A 13,993-nucleotide genomic window follows, 5' to 3' on the forward strand; every position below is an offset into this window, starting at 1 on the left:
ACAAACCCTGTTAAAGCTTCCAGGAAAGAATGCATGCGGCCTCGCTGACACCTTCATCTCAGCCCAGTGAGACCTGTGTCAGACTTCCCACCTCTAGAACTGTAGTATAGTGACCTTGTTTCGGTTTAAGCTATTAGTGCTTGTGGTGATTTGTTATAGCAAAGATAGAAAACTAATATAGGTAAATATATTGAGATCTATTTGATCCCTTAGGGAAATGATTGCTAAGCAAACCCTTCCCCTGACAAAATACTAAGATGACACTTATAAAACTGACAAAACCAGTGCTCCCAGTTTTAGATGGTGATTTCCTTCAACCTCTGCCGAGTGGGATCTCTTCTCATTTTTGTAGCTTCCTGGAGGCACCTCTGAATTTTTGGAGCTTGCATCCTTTCTTTAATGATGAAAGTGTTAGATTGGGCAGGTGATTCAAAATGGTATACAGGGTGCTATTGAAGTTGGGAGAACCACAGGTATTAAGAGCAAATTGAAGTTAGTTACAGTAATCCAGCTAAAATTGATAACGATAGTGGCAAAATAGGATTTTCACTAAAGAGGAATATGAGTAATTGAAGAGCATGACTAGTTTGAGAGGTGGGCTATGTATAAGGTTTTGGGTTTTTATATAATTTGAAGTGATGACAGAAATCCTTTCCCCTGTGAAATTAATCTAGACACTTATTAAATGCACTGGGAAATCTGTGCTAAAGAGGAGGGTGATTTTGAATCAGAGCAGGGGAAAGGAGAAATACATACCTGTCCTAAAATTGCTGAAGCAATTATGTTGGAGAAAGGCAGAAACAAAATTAACAGCTATGACATTGTTTTTTTCTGACAGACAAGAAGCTGGGATCCTTGTCAGTTTGCTATGTGGAGTCTTTCCTGTTGGGAGGCAAGAGTTTTGTACTTGAAATTGTACATATGCTTTCTTCTTAGTAGGAAAGAAAGTCTATTCCTGTGCATTCACTGCAAATACACATAAATGAATTTCTACCCTAGGCTCACCAGCTGTAAAACATGTTTAGAGACATTACAGTAAGGTAGTAGGATAAGAGAAGTTACCATAAGTTACTATTTTTGAAAATATTTGTGTTCCTCCCAAACATATATAGCTTCCAACCCAGCACACCTTAAAATGAAACAGGTACCTTATAGAGACATAAGGCTCTCTTTCTGGCAATTACCTCTCTTCTTTGGGGCACAGTATATTGCAATTGTAGTACAGTAGCAAAGTAGGCGTGGCTTATGTAGTGTCATTTACTATTGATTTCTTCCAAAATTGTTTTCTGCTAAAGGAGTGAATACAACACGTTTGTTGAATTTTTTAGTGCCTGGTTATATTTTTAGTTTTCCCTCTATGTTCCTCCAACTCTGGGGCTGTTTTTTTTTTTTTTTTTCCCAAGAAATATGTTTTGATGCTTTTTTTTTCTATCATTCTGAAATGCCACTAAACAAGAAAAAGTAACCTTTACCATTGCTTATTTCTGACATTTGTTTCAAGAATTTGACTTTGCTGTTAACTTGCTCCTTTGTTCCTTTGTGGGTTTCTATTTTTGGTTTGCCTACCATACATACATGAAATTTAATGAGTTTTTCGTGGTTTTATTTTGTCCTTCTCCAGGTATCTAATAATCATTGAAGTCTACAAAGGGGAAATAGGGCCTCAGAAAGATCTTGTGCTTCACTTAACGAGCTCATGTTTAGGCTGATTCCCAGTAGAAGAGGCCACTAAGCCATCCTCCTGCCTAAAAGTTTGACAGTTACGGATTTCCTGAGCAGCAATTTAAGATGGCAGAATGGACAGCTGCTGCCCTCACTTGGTTCTCTAATGTTCCTCTGTGATCGGGATGGACAGCTTCATAGCACAGAAAACCTACTGATGGCATTTTGCCATGAATCTAAGATAAAACATACTCAAATACTTAGAAGTTTTTTTTAAAAAAACCCTAGACTGTTTTCAGGATATAGCAGGTTAAGTCAAATCCAAGAGATTGTGGATGTTTTGGCTGGCAAAGAAAGCATCAGGATCTGTTGTATTCACATTCATCTTATTGCCTGTGTGCTTGTTCTTCATTCCCTCACTGACCTGTCATCTTAATGGTTTTCAGGACTGTATCGGTATAGTCCAAACAGGAAGGAAAAAACCACACAGGGTAGTATGAACAGGGAAAGTTTAATGTAAAGAAATGTTAACAGTAACAAGATTGGCTAGTAAGTAAAGAGAATTCTAAAGAATATGGAAATGGGGTGCCTGGGTGGGCTTAGTCCGTTAAGCATCCCAGTCTTGATTTCAGCTCAGGTCATGATTTCAGGTTTGTGAGATGGAACCACCTTGGGCTCTGTGCTTAGCATGGAGTCTCCTTAAGACTCTCTCTCACCCCTCCTCACCACTCCCTGTGTGTGTGCATGCCTTCTCTGTCTCTCTCTCAAATAACATCTTAAAAAAAAAATATGAAAAGAGATCTAAAGATTAGTCTCTCCCCCTAAGAGCCATGATTAAGCACCTAAGGAACAGACCCACCCAAAGCTTAGACCTGGACCTTGTTGAGAGGATGTGTGGCTCACTGGATGACAAGGAAGTTGCTATGGTACCTCCTTAATGGAATTTGCCAGAAATCTGCTTTCTGGGTACCAGGGAAAGATGTTCACAGAGAGGTGTTTTACTAGAGGCTGTCTTCTACACACCACCCAAGGGAGGGTGCTGGGGTAGTCTGCTGGCTCTTGTGCACTGTAGGAGTGTGTTGGTGGAGAACCCTTAAGCACTCCAGGAGCCTCCCAAGCAGTGCACCGGACCTAGGAGCAAAGCTCTTTTCTCAGGCAGTGTCTCCCTGGCACCATCCGCTCATGCTGTGGCTGAACATTACCCATCAGTAGGAATTGATACGGGGAACTAGATTTTTTTCCTGTTTTTTAATTGAATAAATTTTGATGTATTAATACAGTATAAATTTAATATATATGATGTGTTACTTTGATAGATTCATATCTTATAATCCTTTGTAGCAATATTTATCATATAATTATAGTACAATATTGTCTATATTATATCGTCCGTTAGGTCTCTGACTTATTGCTCGTTGCAAGTTTGCACTCTTAAACACCATCAGTCTTATCCCCCCACTCCCCATGCCCTGGTAACCATCATTTACTCTCTGGAATTAGAATATTTTTTGATTTGTACGTACTTTCTCCCTGCTGTAATCAGGGCAATGAACAGCTGTTGCTCTTAAAACCTGTCTCCATTGCTTTTGCTCCCTTTGCTATTCTAAACCTTTCTCCCAGCTAAAATGTTGGTAGACTCCTTTTGACTTAAAGGCCAGTTGCTATTTTTATATTTTTTTCCTGGTCAGCTGATCTTGACTATTTCTTGCTGGCCTCCTCTATTCTCACATTTAAATATCAAAATGGAGTCATAGTCCCTGGACCAAATATACTGACTTGAAAGTTAGCAGCTCTGTCTACTCCTTTAGAAAGGGCTCTATGCTTCTTCCCTGTCTTACTTTAACAACATGAAGGTTTGTTGTGGTTTAAAAACAGTAGACAGGCATGTGTTATCTCAGAAAAGGTGTCACTTTTGGAGCTTTTATTTTATGATGTTTTGGAAAGAAACCAACCAAGACTCAGAAGCCTTGAATTCTGTCAGTATGACCTTGAATAGGTAGTTTTGCCCCATGTGTGACAGGATGAACTGGATAATTTTATTTTTTTTACAATTTATTATTTTTCTTGCTTTTCACAAATATCAAAATGCTGTATTTTGGGTTTGTATGCACAGATAACTATATGGATTATGCCTTCACCCTCATGGATTACAAACTTTATAAAAATTTAAAGTTCTGGAATGAGTTTTCAAGTGTCAGCAATATGTAGGTATCCCTCACTTTCTGAGAGGTCTCATTGTGCCACTTGGCTTTTTACAAAAGACCAGCTTTAGTACCTATTCTCATGAACTGAAATCTGTATTTTCACTTTTAGAAAATGAGCCATTACCGTACTAATTAATGTAGGTCTTTGTTAAAGCTAAGTGGCATTGGAAGGCAGGGGGAGTACCTTTTGCTTTATGCCGTTTTGGCTTAAGGTTTTCATAGCAACATTCTACCTTCCCAGGATAGCCTGGGAAATCTATAATTTGTTTTTGATTCATTTTATTTTACTCATTTTATTGCGACTGCCGCAGTACTTCAACTATAAAGAGTTAAGATGCCAAAAAAACTCTTGTAACCTATGTTAGTTAGGTCTGTACCTCATAGGAATGATTTAGAAAATGTAATATACATGACTAGGTTCCTTTAAGATTGACTTTCTGAACACATTTGTAAGACCTCTTGGGCACTTTACTAACCTTTGTGTGACTCTGTATACTCACAGTATATGTGACATTATTTAAAATATTTCACCTCTTGTGAAATTTATTATGGTTTCTCATTGCGTTAATAATTCAGAAGAAAGTTTGTTGAATTTCCTTGCTCTCTCCCCACCCTCCATGTTTGTCTATCTCTTTGTGGCTATCTGTCTTTTCCTAGGAATAGTAACGTCCCCACTTTCCATCATGAGGACATTAAAATATCAACATTTCCACCTTTATTAAAGACTCAGGATTCACTACCGCCGTATTCTCTGCTCCTCAGCTTACCTATATATTCATTACTTCAATCTGTTAAAAATTACTCATATGTTTAAATTCTTTTTAATATTTTTGATTATCATAGGTTTATCAGTTTCTGGCTGTTCCTTGCTAAATTGCTTTCAGTTTGAACTCCTGAAACACCCTGTTTATTTATTTTTTTAAACTATAGTTTTACTATAGTATCAACTAAATTTTAAGTTCTCTTAAGACTTTTTTCTCTTCTCCAATGAAATATGCCCCAAAGCAGACTACAGTAATATGCAGTGGAGTATATAACTTGTCTAATACAGATATATCTGCCCTTTTTTCCATATCTTATTTCTGGGAAACTAAGCAAAATTGTTCATCATTGGGGGCAGGGGGACTTGAATTATGTCTTCTCTTTTATAAGCTCACCAATCTCAGAGGCAGAACAGCCTTTGGGGTCTGTGTAACTCAAGTATTGGTCTCACCCTTTTATTTCATTAAATGAATATCATGCCAAAGGTATTTTATTCATTTAGTCTCTTTCATCATTTACTGATCATTTCCATGATACCAGGCCCTCTGCTTAAGTGATAGAAATAAAGTGAGTAGCATGTAGAGCTTTCTCTTGAAAAGACCACGGTCAAGTGGACCAGAAACAAAATAATAACTTTCCAGAACAGTGATACAGGTACACTCAAGGTGTTTAAAAGCACTAAAGAAAGACATTGTTGTGGGCTGAATATTTGTGTCCCTAAAAAATTTACACATTTAAACCCTAACCCGTAGTGTAGTTGTATTTGGAGATGGGGCCTCTAAGGAAGTAATTAAGGTGAGGTCAAAGGGTTGAGCTCTGCTCCTGTAGGATTAATATCTTTATAAGAGGAGACTCCAGAGTTTGTTCTCTCTTTGACCACATGGGAAGGGAAGGCTGTATGAGGTCACAGTGAGAAAGTAGCCGTCTACAAACCAGGAAGAGAGTCCTCACCAGAAATTGACCATGTTGATACTTTGATCTGGTTTTTCTAGCCTCCATTAACAATGAGAACATTTCTGTTGTTTAAGCCACCTAGTCTGTGATATTTTGTTGTGATAACCTTAGCTGACTAATAGGCACCTGAGTGTTTTGAAGGTGGACTTAGAGAAGATTTCTAGGTTGAGGGATTTCTACTTCTAGAATGATTGAGAGATGATTGGTAAAACACTTATTAATGGAGCATTAGGCTGCCAATAAGTGTAGTAGTTATTTACTAAGGTACTTACATTCTAATAATGGACAATATCAAATCTGTTGAGTTTCAAAGGCTGAACACTCTGCCTCTGAATGTGTGTACAGACACAGGCATATTTGTAATACTATTGTCCAGTGGCATGGAGTTAAGGTGACAGTCTAGGAAGTTGAGGCTTCGTCCCATGACCTGTTTGTAGAAGGTGAAGTATGACCATCTGTTGGGTTAGGAAGATTCATCTTGACCGATGGTGTTAGTAATAATGAATTTGCTATGGGGAATGGGAGCCAGAGTGACTGAAGATCCAGAGGTATTGCTAGGTGCTATTGAAAATCCATTTGGGGGATCCCTGGGTGGCGCAGCAGTTTGGCGCCTGCCTTTGGCCCAGGGCGCGATCCTGGAGACCCGGGATCGAATCCCACATCAGGCTCCCGGTGCATGGAGCCTGCTTCTCCCTCTGCCTGTGTCTCTGCCTCTCTCTCTCTCTGTATGACTATCATAAATAAATAAAAATTAAAAAAAAATAGTTTAAAAAAAAAAAAAAGAAAATCCATTTGGGGTTGAAGAATGTAACTGGTAATGGTTCCGTGGTACCAATCCAAGCTGGTGGACTTTTTTCTTCAGTAACACTCCATGGTATAAATCACTCCACAGAGGAGAGATTATTGGATTGGTGTGAAGTTAGGTGTTTGTAAGAGGGGTGAGGCAGAAAGTTAAAATAAGGGGTGAAAATAATGGAGAGTAATGGAGTGAAGCCATGTTAATGGGACCTATTTGGTTTGGGAAGAAAGTGATCCTGAGAGATGTCAACAAATTATGGCCCACGAGCTAAATCTGGCCTACTGCTTTTTTTTTTTTTTTTTTTTTTAAGATTTTATTTATTTATTCATGAGAGACACACAGAGAGAGGCAGACACATAGGCAGAGGGAGAAGCAGGCTCCTCTCAGGGAGCCCGATATGGGACTCAATCCTGGGACTGGGATCATGCCCTGAGCCAAAGGCAGATGCTCAACCGCTGAGCCACCCAGGCATCCCCCTGTTTTTGAATAGTTTGGGAACTAAGGATAGTGTTTTCATTTTTAAATGTTTGGGAAAAAAATTTAAAAATAGTATGCAAAAATTGTATATAATTCAAATTTCAGTGTTCATAAATTAAAAAATTGGAATATAGCCATGCTTTTATTTATATTTTGTTGTGGCTGCATTTGCTCTTATAGGCACAGAATTCAGGAGTTGTTAACAGAAACTAAAGTCTGCAAATTCTAAAGTATTTACTGTTTCGTCTTTTGTAGAAAATCTTTGCTGTAGTACTAGTGATACTGAAGATTAATTGTAGTGGTAGAAAAAGAACGGGCAAACTAGATGTAAGATGTGATGGTGGAATAAAATAAGGATACAGAGGTTAGAGAGCCTCAGAGTTTAAGGCGTTGTGATGGTCGTTACTTCTGGGGCTTGAATGGTTGTCGAAAATGCCCAGGATGCTTGTGAGAGCTGGGAGCATAGAAGACTGCAGCAGAGATGTAGAGTCCCTGCTACCAATGAAAGAGTGGGAACCCGAGTAGGGACCAGAATAGGGAATAGGGAGATTACTAATAATAAGAAAATGTAGTAAATAAAAATGCAAAACATATTTTCCTATACATATTTTCAAGAAAAGTTTGGGCTTTTTTTGAATTATTGTCTAAGGCATTCATAAACAAGGAAAAGTAAATATATGTATTTTCTGTAGCTTTGTATTTTATGTGCATGTGTGTATACGTATGTATGTATGTGCATATACTCACATGTGGGGTGTGTGTGTGTGTATATATATATATGTATGTATATATAGTTTTCCAAGTCAATTAATGATTCCTCTAATTCCATCCAGAATTACAAGGTATGTCCCCAAGATCTTTCCCTTCTTTGGTTTTTCCTCAGAAACACTATAGTACTTTACATATATATTATTACTAGGTATAGATATTTATGCATTTGATAAATGTTTCTTGGAATAGGAACATGTTCTTTTGTGAGAGGATGAAGTAGGCCTGTGTTAATAGAAACAGGTAACACCTATTGAGTTCGTGGTATGTGACCAGTTTATATGACATTATCTTGGATACTTCTCACATGAGTGTTGTGAGGTGATTATTGTTATTAATAGTAACATAGCTAGAATGTATAGAATTAGGGTTCCAATCTAGAACCCTCACTATATGATCTTTTAAGTACAATTTTTAGTTACATTGAAAAACATTCTATTAAAATATAACTCAATAATGAATCTGAAACTTGATATGAAATCATTATAATTTGATATACTAGTATTCAATCTACAAATAATCTTTCTAAGGGTAGTAAATGAGTAAAGTAAAATTGTTATATTCCTTTTTTTTTTTTTTAAGATTTTATTTATTCATGAGAGACAGACAGAGAAAGGGAGGCAGAGCCACAGGCAGAGGGAGAAGCAGGCTCCATGGAAGGAACCTGACGTGGGACTTGATTCCGGGTCTCTAGGATCACACCCTGGGCTGAAAAGCGGCACTAAACCGCTGAGCCACCCGGGCTGCTCAAAATTGTTATATTCCTATTAATATAAATCCTGTTTAATTCAGGTCAGAATTTTACGTGCTTAATGTTATAATTTACCACTATAACCTGTGTGGATTCAGTCTAGATAATATTTAATGCATTGTTATATAATCATTGTCTAGAGATTGATAATAATTAATAAGCTTTCCTGTGAAGAAAGTGATAGCTTCAAGTATGAAAAAAAATGATCTTACCTATCTGACTTTTTTTATTATTATGTTTTCTGTGGGTTTCAATTGGGCTTTTTTTTTCCTTACAGTCTCCCAACAATTTGTCAGAGTCAGGTTATAGTTAGTAATAATGCTTACTATTAAATATTGAAATTAAATAGAAAATTTAATTCTTTTTAAGAAGCATTCTGCTCACTTAATTTTAAGAAATCTAAAAGGAGTAAATTAAGGGGTTCCTGGGTGTCTCAGTCAGTTAAGCTTCAGTCTTCTGCTCAGGTCATAATCCCGGGTCCTGGGATCCAGTCTTGCATTGAAGCTGGGGGCAGGGAGTCTGCTTCTGCCCCTCCCTCCCCCCCCTCCCCCGCTCTGTCTCTCTCAAATAAATCTTTTTAAAAATAAAAGGAATAAATTAGGTCTTTTTGGCCTTATATGTTCTAATGTTTGAACAGATTATCTCTTATATAAGATTATTATGACTTGCAAAACTTGGGTTTCTTTCTATCTTGTATGATCTTGGACAAGGCACCTGCTATAGCTCAATTCTTTATTTGTGAAATGAAGTGAGCTCTTTTGCAACTCTTACCTCTTTTGCAACTCTTACCTCCAAGAAAGCTCCTTAGTTTTAATTTAGCTTCTGCAGTATGGTCTCTGAATCCTCCATGCTTATCATAGTTTCTGAGGCATAAATATGTGATCAGGTTTTGTTAATTGAATGAAGAAATCAAGTGGAAGTCCTTTTGTGCAGAACTTAGAATATCTAAGTGTAAGGCAATACTAATTGCTTTGAGTAACTTTTTGTTGAGAGACTTTTGGTATTTTAATGTATACTGTTAATAAACATTATACTCACTTATGAGGACACAGTTTGACGATCAATCTAATTGATATGAAATATTCCCTTACATTATTAAAAAAACTGCAGTTGTGAACTTATAGCCAAATTAAAAGTAATTTTTAAACCTTTTTTTTTTTGAAAATACACGAACCATTTAAGAGACTGATTTCATGAACAAAGACTGTCTACTGAACTGTACTGAAGCCATTCTTTGACTTCTATATCCTCAGTGTCGCTGGGTCCTACTCAACTTGCTGAACCAGTGGTAAAGAACTTGTTAAATGAAGCCTGGAGGGAGATACTGAGCTCTAGTTTAACAAGCTTTCACAGCATTTTGGTTATTCAGTTTGCATGGTGTTCTCCAAATGAGTTTTATTGATACAAAGAACTGATGACAGATTAATCATTTAAAGTTAAGGTGAGCTTCCTAGCACTTATTGAGAGTCTATAGTATAATGGTGATAATCTTATGATTACAGTTTTATTTTATCTTATTTTAAAGATTATATTTATTTATTTGAGAGAGAGTGAGAGAGCTTATGAGTCACAGTTGGAAGGGATAGAGGGAGAAGCGGAATCCCCGCTGAGCAGAGAGCCTGATGCAGGGTCTGTCCCAGGACCCTGTGATCATGACCTGAGCTGAGGATAGACACTTAACTGACTTAGCCACCCAGGCATCCCTTATTACAATTTATTTTTAAGAACTTCTTAAACTTCCTCTGGATCATGAGTAAAAAGTAGGGGTAGTTATTTGTCCCAATAAATGAAGCGAAGGTATTAGTATCAAATGTGGTGTGTGTATTTGTCATAGAGTCTCAGACCTACATTTCTGGTTGCTGTGTTTTCTTATTTATGATAACATGAATATGTTATGTAGTAGTGTATGCCATTAGATCTATGAATAAGACTGAAATATCTCTGTATTAAATGGGAAATCTAGAACAAACAATTTTCTCAATTGGTTTTCTTCATTTGCATGGTGCAGGTAATACCACCTGTCCTGTGTAGATACCTTGGGGAAGTTAATAAAATTTTATGAGTTTGTTAAAGCACTGAAAAATTAAGAATGATATATAACTAGGTATTTTATTCTATATAGTTTTTGCTGCCTATCTGTAGATAAAATTATCATCATGCACTTTGGAAAGATACCACTTTATATGGCAAAAAAACTTTATAGTTAACTTATATACATTCTTTATCTTTGTATAGTAAAGACATTTTTAAGGTTTTTACAGATGCCATCAAGAAAATTTTATTTAGTGATAGTATCATCCAGAAGAAGAAAACCAAAGCCAGAAAAGATAACCATTTCCTCAGTCATATGGTGTGACAAGGCCAGTCTTTGTATTCCATGGTATGGTAACATGCAGAAGGAATATCTTCGGTGTGAGCTCACATTGTGGTTTATGATATACTAGTAGAATGGAACAGATACAGATCATCCGAATACCCAAATTGTGGAATTTTGCTTTGGAATATTGTTTTATTTTTATTTGAATATTTTTCTTGTGAACTCAAAATTTTTCAGATGAAATAAGCCTAACTTTAAAAGCCTGACCTTAAGGCACCAAAAATGTGTATGCTTTTCTCTCATGCTTCTTTATTGATCTCATTACTTCCTAAGAACATTGTTACTTAACGGACTAAAACCAGAAAGCTCATTTGTCATTTTCGTATTCTACTTCAGACTTTTTCTGAGTTACAGGAGGTAAACAACTCTTCTGTTTGAAGGGGTTTTCTAGGCTGTAGCTTCTATAAGGAATGTTTTTTTAAGTGTTAAGGATGATTATTAGAGCACTTCTTATATTTCTTGAAAAACTGGAGATGTTAAGCAAAAATCCTAAAATCTGAGGCAGTTATTTTCTGATGATTTTGTTACCTCAGAGGTACATGAAACTTTGCATATTGAGGGCATTTGTGTTATACGGATATGATTGTGTTTAGGAATACAGACACATGATTGTGTAGCGATACAGGTTTGAAGAGATCATATACTCAGATCTTTAAGTAAAAGGAGTGGAGGGGACATTGGAGGTACATGAAATGCTGTAACTTCCAAAATGATGAAATTTCAGCTTGAATTGCCTCATCTTGTCCTTTAAAAATGTTTTATATTCTTCCATCCCCTTATATCCTATACCTTGAACTCCCATAGAGCTACTTCCTACTGTTTCTCCATCTTGTTTGAGTTTATGTTGGTCTTCCCTGCCCCAGGAAAGGAAAATAGGAAATTAAAAGAATGAAGGGGAAAGTGGAGAGAGAGAAAAGGCATAGAAGCAAAACTGGAATAGAATTGAGAATATGACCGAAAAGCCTACATCTATGAACAAAGGCATCTTAAAACTTGCCAAATACCAAAATATAGAACCTCTTTGTTTCCAACAACTTTCTTTTGTTACTTGAAACTATTTGTAGTAGTGAATTGAAAGATTGGGGAGCAGATAGTCTTTCTCTTAAGACAGTGGTTTATCAGCTGTCTGATCAGATGAAGATTCCAGAGTTCAAGGGATTATAAAGGAAAAACATACTTTCACTTTGCTGCAGCTGTTAGGTATGTTCACATTTCAAAGGATGCCCTAGAGTAGAAAGCCAGAAGTTACTCTGCCAGTATTTTATATTTAGTCACTATTTATTAGATGCTTGCACCTTTACAACTGTGAGGAATATTTTAAATATATGATTTTATCTTCATTTTATGTTATCTTTATTATTATTGAGTTTAGAGTTTGGACAGAAAACATGTGTTAAACCAAACAAAATTATATAGGACAGGTAATTTTCGCTAATTTATGTGACGAATGCTCCATTAGAGAAAATTAGCACAAGTGGAAGTTAGCTAGTAACTACCAGAGAGAGGTTCAGTACCTGATTGCTGCCTGAGTACAGAGGGCAGCTGGTCCTAATTTTGGCCTCTTTACCTAGTTTGTGGCCCAGAGTGTGACAGAAGGCACTGCATTATTTTTGGGGGGTTTTTGTTTTGTTTTTACATTAACCTCTTTCAATAAACTTATATATGAATGAGTGTATTTTTCTTCTCTCTTCTGTATATATTGTGCTTTGGTTTTTCTTCTTCTTTTTTTTTTTTTTTTTTTTTGATATTTTATTTATTTATTCATGAGAGACAGAGAGAGGCAGAGACATAGGTAGAGGGAGAAGCAGGCTCCTTGCAAGGAGCCTGATGTGGGACTCAATCCTGGAACCCCAGAATCATGTCCTGGGCCGGAAGGCAGACGCTCAACCACTGAGTCACCCAGGTGTCCCTGTTTTTTCTTCTTGACACCTCTAACTTGAAGATTTACATTTTCATGCTGTGGTTTTGTATTAAGGAGGTCATTAGGTGATCACTAGATTTCAGAACTGATGCTTTTTTGTTTTCCCTTTCTGGTCTTTTGTGTTTAAAAATGAACATTTTGAATGTGTCTTTTTGGGCCTTGGATGTGAAAGAAAGTGAATTATTTATTGGACATGTGTATGTTAGAAGGTTTATGTGCAGTGCACTATGCACTGTTTACGAATTTATGATGTGGTTATTATTTTTCCCATTTTATAGACAAAGAACCTGAAGATCACAGGTTAAATAATTTGCCTGAGGTTGCAGTCAGTACATGACATCAGAGGCCTTATTTCCACTATCCCATTCTTCTTTTGGAACTGAGAGTACTAAAAGGGAGGAAAAAAGACGAAATGAGAGGTTGAGAGAGACGGCAAGAGATCTGAATCTTTCTGGACAAGGGGACAAAAACTCTACTTTTGAATTATGGAGCCTCTTTGCAAATTGTTCTGTTTCAGGAGGATTTTATGGCTTGCCAAACTGGATTTGAGTTGTGGCTCAGCTACTCATGAGCTCTGAGTTTGTCTTGTGGTCTCTCTGAACTTTGGTCTCCTCATTAGTAAAATGAAGTTAGTGCTTCTTCATAGAGTTTTGGTGAAGAAATAGAACCCAGTGCCTGTATGTAGTAGAGACAGGAAATTGCATGTATGTGTTATCATAGCAAGAAAATAAAAAATAAAAAAATAATAACATTGGCACATGAGTAGTGTTGGAGGAAAAACTCTTTCTTCTAACCCTTCTAGGCTCTTTGGCCAGTCTGATAATCATTAACATAATGACAGATATATGTATGGGAGCCCCACAAAGACAGTGAGACCCAAGGATAAGCTGGGCAGTTGAGGCTTACCTGCCATCAGGAGCTAAGGAGTAGGATAGGCACCTGGAATGTCACAGGGGAGGAGATGATTCACAGGACGATAAGAAGAGCAGATGTTTGCCCTCCTTATACAGATTGGTCATTCAGATAAAAAAAAAAAAAAAAGTTCTGTCTTGGTAATAGCTCTCTTTCTGGGCCAGGCTCCTTACCTGAATTCTTTGAGGTAGTTTAAAGGGAGGTGAATGCTTTTCTTCAGTCTACTGGGTCTCGGTTGCCTTCAGGTCAGAATGGTCCATGTGCCAAAGTTGGCTGTGTCTTAATTGCCTTCAGCTCAAATGGTCCACAGCCCATGGCACAGTTTGAGGAGACTTGTTCTGAACCCCTTCATTAGCCTCGTCTTTCCTTTTCTTTCTTTCATTATTCTATATTTATGTCTCATTAC

At 37.0% G+C, this 13,993-nt stretch overlaps 2 protein-coding genes across 10 annotated transcripts in view; both read left to right on the top strand.

Moving 5' to 3' along the window:
• Positions 1–13,993, top strand: part of PXDNL (peroxidasin like) — a gene marked incomplete at its 5' end in the record, with an annotated part of 490,956 nt that overhangs the window by 8,891 nt on the left and 468,072 nt on the right.
• Positions 1–13,993, top strand: part of PCMTD1 (protein-L-isoaspartate (D-aspartate) O-methyltransferase domain containing 1) — a 67,796-nt gene that overhangs the window by 8,746 nt on the left and 45,057 nt on the right. The window lies entirely within an intron of this gene.

This window comes from Vulpes vulpes, chromosome 13 (assembly GCF_048418805.1).
Source record: "Vulpes vulpes isolate BD-2025 chromosome 13, VulVul3, whole genome shotgun sequence".
NCBI lineage: Eukaryota > Metazoa > Chordata > Mammalia > Carnivora > Canidae > Vulpes > Vulpes vulpes.